This window comes from Scyliorhinus torazame, chromosome 4 (genome assembly GCF_047496885.1).
Source record: "Scyliorhinus torazame isolate Kashiwa2021f chromosome 4, sScyTor2.1, whole genome shotgun sequence".
In the NCBI taxonomy this organism is placed as follows: Eukaryota; Metazoa; Chordata; class Chondrichthyes; order Carcharhiniformes; family Scyliorhinidae; genus Scyliorhinus; species Scyliorhinus torazame.
Window position 1 is genome coordinate 107796079 of NC_092710.1, and position 17249 is coordinate 107813327.

At 54.2% G+C, this 17249-nt stretch overlaps 1 protein-coding gene across 1 annotated transcript in view; it reads left to right on the forward strand.

Moving 5' to 3' along the window:
• The window catches only part of col21a1 (collagen, type XXI, alpha 1), a 485509-nt gene that overhangs the window by 385666 nt on the left and 82594 nt on the right, over positions 1-17249 (forward strand). The gene's annotated exons all lie outside the window — the stretch shown is intronic.

Below are 17249 nucleotides of genomic sequence, written 5' to 3' on the forward strand. Positions count from 1 at the left end.
ATTTTCCAGTCCCCTAATCTCCCACTAATCTTTGCCACTTTGTATGCTTTTTCCTTCAATTTATCTCTCCCTTATTTCCTTAAATATCCACGGTCAATTTTCCCTCTTTCTACCGTCCTTCCTTTTTGTTGGTATAAACCTTTGCTGAGCACTGTGAAAAATTGCTTGGAAGGTTCTCCACTGTTCCTCAACTGTTTCACCATAAAGACTTTGCTCCCAGTCTACCTTAGCTAGTTCTTCTCTCATCCCATTGTAATCTCCTTTGTTTAAGCACAAAACACTAGTGTTTGATTTTACCTTCTCACCCTCCATCTGTATTTTAAATTCCACCATATTGTATCCTTCCGAGAGAATCCCTAACTATGAGATCATTAATCAATCCTGTCTCATTACACAGGACCAGATCTAGGACCGCTTGTTCCCTCACAGATTCCATTACATACTGTTCTGGGAAACTATCGTGGATACATTCTATAAACTCCTCCTCAAGGCTGCCTTGACCGACCTGGTTAAACCAATCGACATGTAGATTAAAATCCCCCATGATAACTGCTGCACCATTTCTACGTGCATCAGTTATTTCTTTGTTTATTGCCTGCCCCACCATAATGTTACTATTTGGTGGCCTGTAGACTACTCCTATCAGTGACTTTTTCGCCTTACTATTCCTGATTCCACCCAAATGGATTCAACCTTATCCTCCATAGCACCAATGTCATCCCTTACTATTGCCCGGATGTCATCCTTAAATAACAGAGCTACACCACTCCCTTACCATCCACTCTGTCCTTCCGAATAGTTTGATACCCTCGGATATTTAACTCCCAGTCGTGACCATCCTTTAACCATGTTTCAGTAATGGCCACTAAATCATAGTCATTCACGATGATTTGCGCCATCAACTCATTTACCTTATTCCGAATACTACGAGCATTCAGGTAAAGTACACTTATGCTGGCTTTTATACCTCTGTTTTGAATCTTAACACCTCGATCAGTAACCTCTCCTAAGTTATATTTCCTCTTAACTTTTCTCCTAATTTTCCTTGTCGTTGAACCCATATCTTCACGTAACAACCTGCCGCGTCGCTTACCATTTATGTTTTTACTTCCCGTTTTATTCCTTTTAGTATGACTGGGCCTATTGACTGAGCTCCCCTCAGTCACTGTGCCTTGCACTGTTGCCCCTTTTGATTTTTGACTATGGCGTCTCTGCCTTACACTTTCCCCCTTATTGCCTTTTGTTTCTGTCCCTGTTTTACTACCTTCCGACTTCCTGCATCGGTTCCTATCCCCCTGCCACATTAGTTTAAACCCTCCCCAACAGCTCTAGCAAACACCCCACCTAGGACATCGGTTCCAGTCCTGCCCAGGTGCAGACCGTCCGGTTTGTACTGGTCCCACCTCCCCCAGAACCGGTTCTAATGCCCCAGGAATTTGAATCCCTCCCTCTTGCACCATCTCTCGAGCCACGCATTCATCCTAACTATCCTGATATTCCTACTCTGACTAGCTCGTGGCACTGGTAGCAATCCTGAGATTACTACCTTTGAGATCCTACTTTTTAGTTTAACTCCTAACTCCCTGAATTCAGTTTGTAGTACCTCGTCCCTTTTTTTACCTATATCGTTGGTGCTTATGTACACCATGGCACTGGCTGTTCAACCCTCCCCCCCCCCCCCCCCCAGAATGTCCTGCAGCCGCTCCGAGATATCCTTGACCCTTGCACCAGGGAGGCAACATACCATCCTGGAGTCTCGATTGCGTCTGCAGAACCGCCTGTCTATTCCCCTTACGATTAAGTCCCCAATCACTATAGCCCTGCCATTCTTCTTCCTGCCATGCTGCGCAGCAGAGCCAGCCACGCTGCCATGAACCTGGCTGCTGCTGCCTTCCCCTGGTGAGCCATCTCCCTCAACAGTATCCAAAGCAGTATATCTGTTTTGCAGGGGGTGACCGCAGGGGACACCTTCACTGCCTTCCTACTCGTGTTCTGTCTTTTGGGCACCCATTTTCTATCTCATCTCCCTCAGTAACTCTCACCTGCGGTGTGACCAACTTGCTAAACGTGCTATCCATGACGTCCTCAGCATCGCGGATGCTCCAAAGTGAGTCCATCCGCATCTCCAGAGCCGTCAAGCATTCTTACAGGAGCTGCAACTGAGTGACCCTGATTTTAAAAGTTCCACAACTGGTAGCTATGCCTTCAGCTGCCTCAGCATTAATACATGAAATTCCATACCTAAACCTCTCCACCTCTTTCCCCAGAAAACCTGTCTCTTTAACCGAGTTTCTGGCCTAATAACTCTTTGACCAGAAAGACCCCGCCATCCAAAGAGTCGCAGGAAACACATCCCCACCGACTCTGACTGGCCCCTCAGTCATTTTACACCCCAATATGTATTGACTGGAATTAAGCAGGACTTCAGTCCCTCACTAGGAAAGAAGTTCCACCTTGGAGAGCTGCCACCCAATCAGATTGGCCAACAGCACGCCAATTCCTCCATCAACAGCGTTGCAGTGGATGAAAGAGGAACTGAATGGAGCTGCCTGAGAAAAAGTCCTGGGGAGAATCCGCGGGGAGGGTAGGGAAGGTCTGGAGGGTCACGAAGGGATCAATCAGTGTAGGGAGGTTCAGAGGTCACCGGACCTTAAGGTGAGGATGCTCCCAGTCAGAAGGGCTTCTGATGGAGGCCCCCTAACTATTCCCACTCAAGATCGAACTCAACTGGGGAAAGGCTGAGCTTCCTGTCCGAGGCCTTGACTGCCCCAGCATAAAATTGCTGCGAGATCAGGGCAGGTGGGAACCCGGAAGGAATGGCGTCCCTGCAGTTTCATGCTCTCCCCTCAACACTGTCTAAAAACCCGTTGGGGGTGAGCATAAAATTCTGGCCCTTATGTAGCATGGTGTAAAATGTTGCTTTATAATACTCCTGAATATAAAGTAGCGCACCTTGGAACTGAGGGCAAACATTTCTCTCTCTTGCTCATTTTATTGAAAAGTAAATGAATGAAACTGGTGTAATAGCACTGATCTCAGAATCCCTAGTGTGCTAAAAATTGATTAAATAGCCATTGGCATGAAGTGCCAAAATAACAAGATTATTGCTTGTTAAAGTTTTATTCAGTTTACATGAGTTTGTACAGCTAAGCTTCTGAATCAATTTTAAAAAGACATTATTTTACTCCAGAGCAAATCTGGCACAGAAGCTTTTGTGATATCATCAGAGACAGCAGAGTGTGGAACCAAATAAAATAAACACTTTCATGATCATCCGGAGCTTGAGAGCTGCCAAAAGAATGATTAGGCTTTAATTAAGAGCTTCCATTCTCTCAGTAAATTATGATTTAAAAAGGTTAACTTTCACTGTAGAATAAAAAGATTGAGAATGTACACAATTTCATTTCACAAATCACTAAAAATTGTGTACCCGACATCCTCTTAAAAAAATTTTTAAGTGAGTTATAGCTGTGCTCATTTGAAAATTTGAGGGTAGCGTGGTAGCACAGTGGTTAGCACAGTTGCTTCACAGCTCCAGGGTCCCAGGTTCGATTCCCGACTTGGTTCACTGTCTGTGCGGAGTCTGCACGTTCTCCCTGTGTCTGCGTGGGTTTCCTCTGGGTGCTCCGGTTTCCTCCCACAGTCCAAAGATGTGCAGGTTAGGTGGATTGGCCATGATAAATTGCCCTTAATGTCCAAAAAGGTTAGGCGGGGTTACAGGGATAGGGTGGAGGCGTAGGGTTAGGTAGGATGCTCTTTCCAAGGGCCGGTGCACACTCGATAGGCCGAATGGCCTCCTTCTGCACTGTATATTCTATGATTCTATGAAAAGTTATCGTTTTATAGTCCTCTTCATCTTTGAAAATAAACAAAGATCGAACATCTGCAAAACAGACTGGCCTAAAATTGGCTGAAAACTTCTGCCATAGTAATGGCAATCTGCAGCATTCACCATTACTCCAATGCAGACATTCCTGGGGAAATTATGGTATGATTTACTGAGAAACTATTTCCTCTGTTTGGGAAATACAACAGCACAGCATATTTTGCACCACTTCACCATTACCCCTCAACAAAAACAACTAGAATGTAATTATTTTGGGCTGGATTTTGCAGTCAGTGATGAAGGAATGGCGCTTGCCATTCACTAAGCTGGCAGCCACCCCAAACGTTTTGTGCACTTTATGGAAGAGAGTTGCAGCCATTGAGTGTTTGATATAGTTCACCAGCTTCTGCAGGGGATCTGTCATGTGTGAGAGCAGGGCAAGCAACAATGAGGCTCTTTAACCAATCAGCTTGCAGAGGTTTGGGTCAATCTGTCAAACTTTGTGCATGGGCGAGTCCCATTTCCAAACCTGCAGATGGGTATTGTATACACGGTAGGGAGAACCTCCCCTGAGGAGGAGGACAGAGGAGGGCCTAGTGGTCACAGGAATCCCTCTCGAGCAGTGATGCAGGCACAAGATCATCAGAGACAGCAGAGAGAACAAGGAGGACACGTGCAGAAGATACTACTACCCAGCTGCTAGGGTGTACAGGCAGCGATCAAACTACCTGGACATGACAGAGGTCCAGTGCCACAGGAGGCTACAGTTTTCAAGGGAGGCAATGATGATCATCTACTAGATAATTCACCCAGCAATATCCTCCAGGTGTGTGGGTGGACACCCAATGCCTGTGGCTCTGAAGGTCACAGATCATTCCAGAGCGCTGTGAGTGATCTTTGGGGAGTCTTGCAGTCAGCTGCACACAACTGTGTCAAGCTGGTCACTGATATCCTGCTCAGTCATGTTAGGACATTCATTCATTTCAGGACGGCCAAGTCAGCCACGCTGAGCGGGCAAGAGAATTTGCTGCCATTGCAGGGATACCCCATATCCAGGGTGCCATTGATTGCACCCATGTGACCATCACGGTGCTAGCTGGCTAGCTAGGCACTTTGTGAACGGGAAATGTTTTCAATCTATGAAAGTTCACTTGCAGAATCATAGAACCATAGAATTTACAGTGCAGAAGGAAGCCATTCGGCCCATCAAGTCTGCACTGGCTCTTTAAAAGAGCGCCCACTTAAACCCACCTAGCCAATCCACCTAGCCTGCATATCTTTGGACTTAGTCTGTGAGCACAAGACACAGATTTGCACGTCTGTGCAAGGTACCTGAGCAGCTAACATGATGCTTACATACCTCACCACTTGCAAGCGTGAAGACCCTTCACTGTTGCAGCTCATCTTGACAGGTGGTTAATTGGCAATAAGAATTACCTGTTGAAAAGGTGTCAGGCGCCCGAGGACAGAGACTGACGAAAGATATAACTACTGTCATGTATTCACTAGAACAGTGGTGGAGAGGACCATTGGCTTTCTGAAGACCAATACAGGGCCACCATGTTTGTGGCCGTGTTTGAGGAGCTATTTGTCATGGGGGGAGGGGAGGGTGAAAAAGGGGGCAAATCTGTACAGACTGCATAGCTGATTGTTGGGAAGTATGTTTCCCGGGGTGTTTATTTGCTGTAACCTGTTTTGATACATGTTTGTAATAAAATACATTTTTTTAAAAATGAAGACCAATACAGCGGTGCCCTGCAGTCCCCGCCCAAGCAAGTCTCATAGAGTCATAGAGGTCTACAACACCCTTCCGCTGCTCTGTCTGCACTGCTCAGAAACAACCACCTAAGTACTCTAATCCATTTTCCAGCTCTTGGCCCATAGCCTCGTATTCTTTGGCATCGCAAGTGCACATCCAAATACTTTTTACATGTAATGAGGGTCTCTGCCTCCACCACCCTTTCAGGCAGTGAGTGCCAGACTCCTACCACCCTCTGGGTGAAAAAGCTTTTCCTCGCATCCGCTATAAACCTCCCACCCCAAACCTTAAATATATGATAAAAGCAAATTACTGCGGATGCTGGAATCTGAAACGAAAGAGAAAATGCTGGAAAATCTCAGCAGGTCTGGCAGCATCTGTAGGGAGAGAAAAGAGCTAACGTTTCGAGTCCGATGACTCTTGGTCAAAGCTGACAAAGAATCTTTGACAAAGCTTTACAGCTTTGGCCAAGAGTCATCAGACTCGAAACGTTAGTTCTTTTCTCTCCCTACAAATGCTGCCAGACCTGCTGGGATTTTCCAGCATTTTCTCTTTTGCCTTAAATATATGACCCAGTCATTGATCCCTCCACCAAGGGGAAAAGTTTGTCTACTTTATGCCCCTCATAATTTTATACATCTCAATCTTGCCCCCCCCCCCCCCCCTCAGTCTCCTCTGGTCCAAGGAAAACAACCCAGTCTACCCAATCTCTCATCATAGCTATGAACTCTCCAGCCCAGGCAACAACCTGGCAAATCCCCTCTGCACCCTTTCCAGTGCTGTCACATCCCTCCTATAATGTGAATTCTACAATACTCTAACTGTGGCCTAATCAATATTATATACAGTTCCAGCATAACCTTGCTGCTCTTAAACTCTATACCTCAGCTAATAAAGGCAATTATACCATATGCCTTCTTAACCACTGTACCTACATGCCCTGCTACCATAAGGCACCAATGTCGATGCACACCAAGGTCCCTCTGTTCCTCGGTGCTTTCTAGGGTCCTACTATTTATATTCCTTTGCCTTGTCCAAGTGTCCACCTCACACTTATCCAGATTGAATTCCATTTACCACTCATCAGCCTGTCTATATCTTCCTGTAATCTAAGAGTATCCTCCTCACTATTTACCAACCCATCAGTTTTTGTATCATACAATTCCTACAGTGCAGAAGGAGGCCATTCAGCCCATCAAATCTGCACCGACCCTCTGAAAGACCACCCCACCTAGGCCCAATACCCTACCCTATCCCCGTAACCCCATCTAACCTTTAAAAACTAAGGGGCAATTCAGCATGGCCAATCCACCTAACCTGCACAAACCACAAATTTACTGATCAACCCTCCTACATTCATGTCTAAATGATTTAGAGAAACCACAAACAGCAAGGGCCCCAACACTGATCCCTGTGGGACCCCACTGGACACAAGTTTCCAGTCAGAAAAATGCCCTTCGGGCATCACCCTCTGCTTCCTGCCACTCAGCCAATTCTGAATCTAATTTGCCAAATTTCCTTGGATCCCATGGGCTCTTACCTTTGCTATCAGTCTGCCATGTGGGACCTGATGAAAAGCCTTGCTGAAGTCAAAGTAGACTACGTCAAATACATTTCCCTCATCTACACTCCTGGTTACCTCTTCGAAAAATTCAATCAAGTTGGTCAGACATGACTTGTCTTAACAAAACCATGCTCACTGTTCTTGATTAATCCCTGCCTCTCCAAACACAGATTAGTTATGTCTCTCAGAATTGCTTCCAATAGTTTCCCCATCCACTGAGGTTAGACTGACTGGCCTGTAGTTGCCTGTAGTTTCTTGTTTATCCCTTCGTCCCTTCTTGAATAATGGTACCACATTAGCTATCCCCCAGTTCTCTGGCACCTCTCCTCTGCCAAAGAGAAATTGAAAATTATTGTCAGCGCCCCTGCCATTTCCTGCTTTGGCTCACTCAACAGCCTGGGATACATTTCATCTGGCCCTGTAAATTTGTCTATATTTAACCATGACATACCACTCAGAACCTCCTCTTTGTCTATGTTAATTTCTTTAATTTTATCACAGTCCTTCTCCTTGATCTCTATATCCAGACCGGCCCTTTCACGAATGAACACCAACAAAAGCATTCATTTGGAAACCTACCTAGTCCTCTGGCTCCACAAACAAATTACTACTTTGGTCCTTAATGAGCCCTACTGTTTCCCTAGTTATCCTTTTCTCCTTAATGTACTTGTAAAACAACTTAGAATGTTCCTTTATTTTACTTGCCAGTATCCTTTCATGTCCCTTTTTTGCTCTCCTAATTTATTTTCTAAGTTCTGCTCCCAGAAGTGTCTGCTGCCAGTCCACTCTGGCCAAATCATATCTGATCTTATAAAAATCAGCCTTCCCCCAGTTTAGAACTTTGATTTCAGGTCCATCCTTGTTCTTTTCCATAACAATCTTGAATCTAACGGAGTTGTGATCGCTGTCTGTAAAATGCTCCCCAACTGATACTTCAACCACTTGAAGTGGTTTCAGCCTGGCTTTGTTACCTAAAATTAAGTTCAGGACCAACCCTTCTCTTGTAAGGACCTTCTATGTACTGGCTTATAAAGTTCTCCTGGATGCGTTTTAAGAATTCCGCACCCTCTAATTCTGTTCCTTCTAAAATTTTTACATATTACTACCCCAGTTAGTTGAAATCCCCCACCATCACCACCCTATTACTTTTCCACTTCTCGGAAATTTGCCTGCATATTTCTTCTATTTCTCTCGGACTGTTGGGGGGCCTGTAGAACACTCGCAGCAATGTGATTTGGTGTTTAATTTCTATCTATATGGTTTCATTTGAAGAGCCTTCTAAGATGCCGTCCCTCCTTGAATAAAAATGAAAATCGCTTATTGTCACAAGTAGGCTTCAAATGAAGTTACTGTGAAAAGCCTCTAGACGCCACTTTCCGGCGCCTGTTCGGGGAGGCTGGTACGGGAATTGAACCGTGCTGCTGGCCTGCTTTCAAAGCCAGCGATTTAGCCCTGTGCTAAACCAGCCCCTTATTGCTGTAAATGATTCCCTGATCAAAACTGTGACAGCCGCTCCTCTTTTACCTCCTTCCCTGTCTCGCCTGAAGATCCTTTATCCTGCAATATTGAGCTGCAATCCTGCCCCTCTCTCAACCACATCTCAATGACATTAATGGCATTGTCAGATTCCTTGCATTAAAATAAATACCTTCTAATCTTGCCAATTTTCCTTCTTTCTTAATTGATCCAAAAATTCTATGCCTTCCTGACTTACTTGATGTCTCGTCTAACTTTGACTGTGCATCTCTCCCTGCTGAACCTTCTCTCAGGATCTCAGCCCCTGTCAAGTTAGTTTAAACCCCGGCGTCAACATTTAGTCTCAGGAATGGAGAATCCATCCCATATGTTCCCAACTGGTCTGCACAGTGGGTAATCAAGAGTGTGAATAAATGTAAACAACACTTCTTTTGACTCATCCACAAATAAGTTACAGTATTTGCTCTTGATCCACTTGGAACCCAAAATTCAATTAATTTAAAGTAATTAAAATAAATATATCCAAAAATGTTCCCTGGATACGTATTTGAATCCCCAATTCAGATAACATAAACTATCTGTTCTTTCCCTGGGTGGACTGAATGCCCAACCTTCAACTTACAACCTTGGGATTCAAAGTTGAGGGGATTTTGAGCTTGCGTTAGCGGTCCACGGGATCGACGCGCAGACGGAAAATCCGGAGATAATCCGGAAACGCGATTCTGTCCAGAGAGATCGCATTTCCTGATTTTCCACGTCCCTCGCCGGTGATGTCTTGAGGTTCATGCCCACAAAGGGCGAGAACCTCATTTTAATTTTCATGGATATATTTGAATGTAGTTACCCAGCAGACTCACCGCATGATCCCCCTTCGAACTTCGCCGACGTGACATCACGTCGTTGAGAGATTTGCAACAACTATTTCGAGATCTGGGGCGTCATTCTCCGACCCCCCGCCGGGTCGGAGAATGGCCGTTGGCCGCCGTGAATCCCGCCCCCGCCCCCGCCGAAGTCTCCGAAGGGAGAAAAGTCGGCGGGGCGTTAATGGCGCCGCTGCCGCGGAGAATGTCACGGGTCTGCGCAAGGCAGCCGATTTTCGGCCTGCCGATATTCTCCCTTCCGGATGGGCCGAAGTCCCGTCGACGTGATGACCGTTCACGTCGACGTCAATCAAACCTCCTTTTCATCGGCGTGACCCGGTGCTCCAGGCTCACGCCGACCAGCGAGGAGGTGAGTGACGGCCTGGGGGGTTGGCTCTGGGCAGGAAATGGTGTGGCCGCAGACTGATTGCCTGAGGAGAGGTGTGTCTCGGCTTGTGTGTGTGTGCGGCGGGGGGGGGGGTGGTTAGAGTAGGCTGGGCTCCGGGGGAGTGCCGGGAGGGGGTCCGTGCCGGGGTGGAGGTTGGGGGTTGTGGAGGGCGTCCGTGCCGGGGTGGAGGTTGGGGGTTGTGGAGGGCGTCCGTGCCGGGGTGGAGGTTGGGGGGGGGTCCGTGCTGGGGTGGAGGTTGGGGGTTGGGGAGGGGGTCCGTGCCGGGGCGGAGGTTGGGGGTTGGGGAGGGGGTCCGTGCCGGGGTGGAGGTTGGGGGTTCGGGAGGGGGTCCGTGCCGGGGTGGAGGTTGGGGAGGGGGTCCGTGCCGGGGTGGAGGTTGGGGAGGGGGTCCGTGCCGGGGTGGAGGTTGGGGGTTGGGGAGGGGGTCCGTGCCGGGGTGGAGGTTGGGGGTTGGGGAGGGGGTCCGTGCCGGGGTGGAGGTTGGGGGTTGGGGAGGGGGTCCGTGCCGGGGTGGAGGTTGGGGGTTCGGGAGGGGGTCCGTGCCGGGGTGGAGGTTGGGGGTTGGGGAGGGGGTCCGTGCCGGGGTGGAGGTTGGGGGTTGGGGAGGGGGTCCATGCCGGGGTGGAGGTTGGGGAGGGGGTCCGTGCCGGGGTGGAGGTTGGGGGTTGGGGAGGGGGTCCGTGCCGGGGTGGAGGTTGGGGAGGGGGTCCGTGCCGGGGTGGAGGTTGGGGGTTGGGGAGGGGGTCCGTGCCGGGGTGGAGGTTGGGGAGGGGGTCCGTGCTGGGGTGGAGGTTGGGGGTTGGGGAGGGGGTCCGTGCCGGGGTGGAGGTTGGGGGTTGGGGAGGGGGGTCCGTGCCGGGGTGGAGGTTGGGGGGGGGGGGGGGGTCCGTGCCGGGGTGGGTGATGGGAGGGCAAATGAGTTGGTCCACCTGGCCAGGTGCCAGCCTCCAACAGTTGGACCCATGCGGTCCATGCCACCTGGCTGGGGGGAGGAGGGGATATGGGCAATGATGACATGTCGTCGTTCCCCTCCCCCCCACCAGGTCGTCATGTTTTCAGATCATCCAGCGATGTTGGCCACCGTGGTGGCAGCCGCTCATGTCTATGTTGCCCTGGATGAGGAGGAGGAGGAGGAGGAGGAGCGTGCCAGAGAGGCGGCGCAGGCTGCCGCAGAGGGGCAGGCGGCAGCCGCCCAGGCTGGAGGGACACCTGACCGACAGGACGAGGAGGGGGAGGAGGACGTCGCGGCCCCACGGCAACGGAGGCACCCGAGGGCGCCCCGTGTGTACCGGCCCCGGCAGTCATACCAGGACCTCACGGACCGGGAATGCAGGAGGAGACTCCGGATGAGCCGGGAAACCGTGGCACACATCTGCCACCTGCTGGCACACCTGTCACCGCGTGGCACTGGCGGGGGACACCCTCTCCCCGTGTCCGTCAAGGTTACGGTGGCCCTGAACTTTTATGCAACGGGGTCATTCCAGGCACCGAGTGGGGACCTGTCCGGCATATCGCAGACATCGGTGCACCGGTGCATCCGGGCAGTGACAGATGCCCTTTATGCCATGGCGCACCGCTACATCCGCTTCCCCGTGGACCGGGCCAGCCAAGATGCCCGGGCCGTGGGCTTCTCTGCCATTGCCGGGTTCCCCATGGTCCAGGGCGCGATCGATGGGATGCACGTCGCCGTGCGGCCACCTGCAGATAACAGGGCCGTGTTCACTAATAGGAAGGGGACCTATTCGATGAACGTACAGGTGGTCTGCGACCACCGCATGATGATCCTGCACGTCTGCGCCCGTCACCCAGGCAGTGTACACGACTCATTCGTGTTGTCGCGGTCATCCATCCCCGGCATGTACGAGGGACGCCATCCCCGGCTGAGGGGCTGGTTGCTGGGCGACAGGGGCTACCCATTGCGATCGTGGCTGATGACGCCTATACGGAGGCCACGCAATGAGGCGGAGAACCGCTACAATGATGCCCATGTAGCGACAAGGGGAGTGATCGAGAGGTGCTTTGGCGTGCTGAAGATGCGTTTCAGGTGCCTGGACCTCTCTGGGGGCGCCCTCCAGTATCGGTCAGATAGGGTCGGCCGCATCATTGTGGTGTGCTGCGTCCTGCACAACATAGCCCAGCAGAGGGGCGATGTGCCGCAGGCAGAGGAGGGCGGAGTGGAGGAGCAGCAGGAAGAGGCCCAGTCCTCCCCAGCTGAGGGGGATGGGGGCAATGGTCAGGGCAGACGGGGTAGACACAGACGGGTGGCTGTCCACCGTTACCGGCTGGCCCAGCGGGCACGGGACAGGCTGATAGCCGCCCGCTTCACTGACTAGATGGGCGTGGGAATCGGGTAGTATGGCCACAGACCGCACACCATGACAACAGCCGACCACCCACATCCCCCACCCATCCACCCACCCAGCACCCTCACCCCCCTCCCCAACCCCACACACCCCACCCGCATGCACACCACCCCCCCACTCCCAATTGCCGATCCACCGGCGGCACAACGGGCCGGGCTCACCCAGTTGCGGGTGGACGCGTGTCTATCGCAGGCCATGGAGAATGATGACAACCCGCCTCCGATGAGCTCCTGGCTCTACATCGTTGGACTATGTCTGACCCATGGCCACAGTACCACCATCCACCCGGACCATCCCTGCATGCGGCTGTGACACTGCAGCGCACGGTCCCGTCCTCTGCCCGGGGGATGTTGATGGCGGCCCAGGGGGAAGGGGGCAGACTCACCTGGGGCTGAGGTAAGACCACCCCTCACACACACACTTGCGCTCAACGTACATGACACCCCCGCACACATTGGACAGAGCACAAAGGCAGCTTCGGTAGGTGTAACATTGACTTTAATAACCAAAGGAGTTCATGCATGTGCCCTAGCGCCTAAAACTCATCTGTGCCCTGCACCCGTGCCAACTTACTCAGTGTCTAATTGTTTGGCCTTACGGGCCCTTTGACTACGTCTACGTGGGTTCCCCAGACGGTACAGCAGAACTGGAGGTGGACTCCTGTGATTCCTGCCCTCTGACACTGGATCCCTTTGGCGGCCGTTTCCTGGGGCGTCCTGGCCTAGATGGGCCAGGCTGCGGCCCGGGCGACTGGGATGGCGAGCTGCCAGCCTGTCCTGCCCGTTGCCCACCCGATGCACCTGGGACGGAAGGGGGGGAGTCCGAGGTGTCGCAGTGTTCCGGGACCTCCCCTACAGAGGGAGCCGGGACGGACCACACCATCTCCTCCTCCCTCGGGGTGCCCGATGGCCCCCAGGCCTCTACATGGGTGGGGGATGCGAACGGACTGGCCATCCGACGCGCCCCCGACATCTGGCGCTGCCAGTCCTGGAGGCCCGGGCTGGTATCGACAGGGGTCTGCAGGTTTGCAGCCATGGAGCCCAGGGGGTTGTCGAACCCTGTCTGCGACAGTGCGACGCCAGCTCGCACATGGCCACTGGCGCCGATGCCCTAAGCGATGGCCTGCTGAGACTGGGCCATGGCCTGCAGAGACTGGGCTATGGCGTTGAGCGCCTCTGCCATCTGGCGCTGGCACTGGCTCATGGCCCTCCTGTGAGAGGGCAGCCATTTCCTGGGCCACAGACGCCGCCTGCACGGAAGGCCCCAGGCCTCGCAAACCGTTCCCCATGTCGCACCCATTGCCTCCACCGCGGACGCCACCCGTGCGGTGTCAGCCTGGGTGGCACGCATGACCGGGACCACTCCCAGCTCCTGGACGCGGGTGGACTCCTCCACCTGCGACCGCAGCCGCCGCAAGCCACCCGTCACCCTATTCGCTCGTCTCCGTGTCGGTGGTTGCATCGGATCTATGTGTGGGTGTGGTAACTGCAGGAACCCGGGATCCATCTGGGCGGCAGATGTTCGCTTGGCCTGGGCTGCCCTCCGACCGCCCGGTCCCTCTGTTGCTCCTACCTCCACCTGCTGTACCGGGGACGGCTGTGTTGTGCGCACCAGTGAGTGTACCAGACGCCTCATCACTAAAGTGCCCAACCGTGGTGAGTGTTTCTGCGATGGTGGAGGGTGTTGGTGACAGCAGTGGCGTTGTGTCGTGCTCTTCGTCCCACTCTGAGTCCATGGCACTTTGGGGTGGGGGTTCGTCTCCACCCATCCACTCTGAGTCACTGTCCGGTATTTCGTCTTCCCGGGTAGGGGGTGTCCTGGGTAGTGCTGTCCCGGGTAGTGCTGTCCCGGGTAGTGCTGTCCCGGGTAGTGCTGTCCGGGTAGTGCTGTCCCCGGGTAGTGCTGTCCCCGGGTAGTGCTGTCCCGGGTCGTGGTGTCCCGGGTAGTGGTGTCCCGGGTAGGGGTGTCCTGGATAGTGGTGTCCTGGGTAGTGGTGTCCTGGATAGTGGTGTCCTGGATAGTGGTGTCCTGGATAGTGGTGTCCTGGGTAGTGGTGTCCTGGCTCGGATGTGACGGGGGCCTGTGGCTGCCCCCCTCATCGCTGGGTGGTCGCTCCCGCACGTGACGGGGGTGTCGTCTCCCTGTTGCTCCAGGTCTCTCCGTCTCCCGTGGTCTCCGAGGGGCATCCTGCGGGCGTCGCATGCTGGAGGGTTCGGGTCTCTCCGTCTCCCGTGGTCTCCGAGGGGCATCCTGCGGGCGTCGCATGCTGGAGGGTTCGGGTCTCTCCGTCTCCCGTGGTCTCCAAGGGGCATCCTGCGGGCGTCGCATGCTGGAGGGTGCGGGTCTCTCCGTCTCCCGTGGTCTCCGAGGGGCATCCTGCGGGCGTCGCATGCTGGAGGGTTCGGGTCTCTCCGTCTCCCGTGGTCTCCGAGGGGCATCCTGCGGGCGTCGCACGCTGGAGGGTGCGGGTCTCTCCGTCTCCCGTGGTCTCCGAGGGGCATCCTGCGGGCGGTCTGCATCTGCGGGGATGGGTGCCTGGACGTTTGGTCCTGCGATACACAATGAAGCATGCATGGTTAGACATCAGGCAGTGATCAGGTGATACGGGAGAGGGGGATATGGGGGAGGGGGGATATGGGGGATATGGGGGAGGGGGGATATGGGGGATATGGGGGAGGGGGGAATGTGGGGGATATGGTGGAGGGGAGATATGGGGAGGGGGGATATGGGGGAGGGGGGGATATGGGGGATATGGGGGAGGGGGGATATGGGGGAGGGGGGATATGGGGGAGGGGGGAATGTGGGGGATATGGTGGAGGGGGATATGGGGGAGGGGGGATATGGGGGATATGGGGGAGGGGGGAATATGGGGGATATGGGGAGGGGGATATGGGGGAGGGGGGAATATGGGGGATATGGGGAGGGGGATATGGGGGAGGGGGGATATGGGGAGGGGGGATATGGGGGATATGGGGGAGGGGGGATATGGGGGAGGGGGGATATGGGGGAGGGGGGAATATGGGGGATATGGGGGAGGGGGGAATATGGGGGATATGGGGGAGGGGGGATATGGGGGAGGGGGGATATGGGGGAGGGGGGATATGGGGGAGGGGGGATATGGGGAATATGGGGGAGGGGGGATATGGGGGAGAAGGGAATATGGGGGATATGGGGGAGGGGGGTATGGGGGATATGGGGGATATGGGGAGGGGGGATATGGGGGAGGGGGGAATATGGGGGATATGGGGGAGGGGGGATATGGGGGATATGGGGGAGGGGGGAATGTGGGGGATATGGTGGAGGGGGGATATGGGGGAGGGGGGATATGGGGGATATGGGGGAGGGGGAATATGGGGGATATGGGGGAGGGGGATATGGGGGAGGGGGGAATATGGGGGATATGGGGAGGGGGATATGGGGGAGGGGGGATATGGGGAGGGGGGATATGGGGGATATGGGGGAGGGGGGATATGGGGGATATGGGGGATATGGGGGAGGGGGGATATGGGGGAGGGGGGAATATGGGGGATATGGGGGAGGGGGGAATATGGGGGAGGGGGGATATGGGGAGGGGGTATATGGGGGAGGGGGGATATGGGGAATATGGGGGAGGGGGGATATGGGGGAGAAGGGAATATGGGGGATATGGGGGAGGGGGGGTATGGGGGATATGGGGGAGGGGGGATATGGGGGAGGGGGGAATATGGGGGATATGGGGGAGGGGGGATATGGGGGATATGGGGAGGGGGGAATGTGGGGGATATGGTGGAGGGGGGATATGGGGGAGGGGGGATATGGGGGATATGGGGGAGGGGGGATATGGGGGATATGGGGGAGGGGGGATATGTGGGAGGGGGGATATGGGGGAGGGGGGATATGGGGAATATGGGGAGGGGGGATATGGGGGATATGGGGGAGGGGGGATATGGGGGAGGGGGGAATATGGGGGATATGGGGGAGGGGGGATATGGGGGAGGGGGGATATGGGGGAGGGGGGATATGGGGGATATGGGGGAGGGGGGATATGGGGGATATGGGGGAGGGGGGATATGGGGGAGGGGGGATATGGGGGAGGGGGGATATGGGGGGTATATGGGGATATGGGGGAGGGGGGATATGGGGGAGGGGGGGGGATATGGGGGACGCTCACCCTGCCTGCTCTGACGAGGTCGTTCACCTTCTTGTGGCACTGGGTGCCTGTCCGTGGTGTTAGGGCCACAGCGGTGACGGCCTCTGCCACCTCCCTCCACAGACGCCGGCTGTGGCGTGGGGCAACTCTGCGGCCGTGCCCGGGATACAGGGCGTCCCTCCTCTGCTCCACCGCATCCAGGAGCGCCTCCACATCGCGTGACTCGAACCTCGGGGCTGAGCGACGGCCAGCCATCAAGTCGGGTGTTGCGGTCGGCTGTTCCGGTCGGGTGGGGGGGAGCTGCGCGGCCTTATGAGCCGTCACGCCGTGCAGCGCGTATGACGCTGCACGGCGTGAACCACTGCGCAAGCGCGGATCCCGTTACGTCGCTGCTAGCCCATTTCGGGCCGCAGACTATCGGCCCATTTTTATGACGTGACGCAAGTGGGATTTGCGCCGTTTTTTGCGCCGATCGGCGGAGTTTCCGCCGATAACGGAGAATTTCGCCCATGATTTTCCCCCCAGGGGTGCAAAGGTAAGTATTGTCCCCGGAAGAACAGGGACATGGACAAGACCGGGCAGTGCCCTGACACTGCCCCTTGGCAAAAATTGGCACTGCCAGGTTGGCAGAATACTGACCTGGCAGTGCCAACTGTGCCAAGGGGCAGTGCCAGGGCAGGCCCACTGGGGAGCCACATTGGGGATGGGGGAGGATTCCTGTTACATGTGGTATGGGGGAGAGGGTCGAGGGGGACTTTCAGGCACGGGGGGGGGGGGGAGTGGATAGTGAGGGGGGCGAAAATGCCAGTGATAATTTCACGGTGCGGAGGGAGAGCTCCCAGTGATTGCGTTGCAGGGGGTAC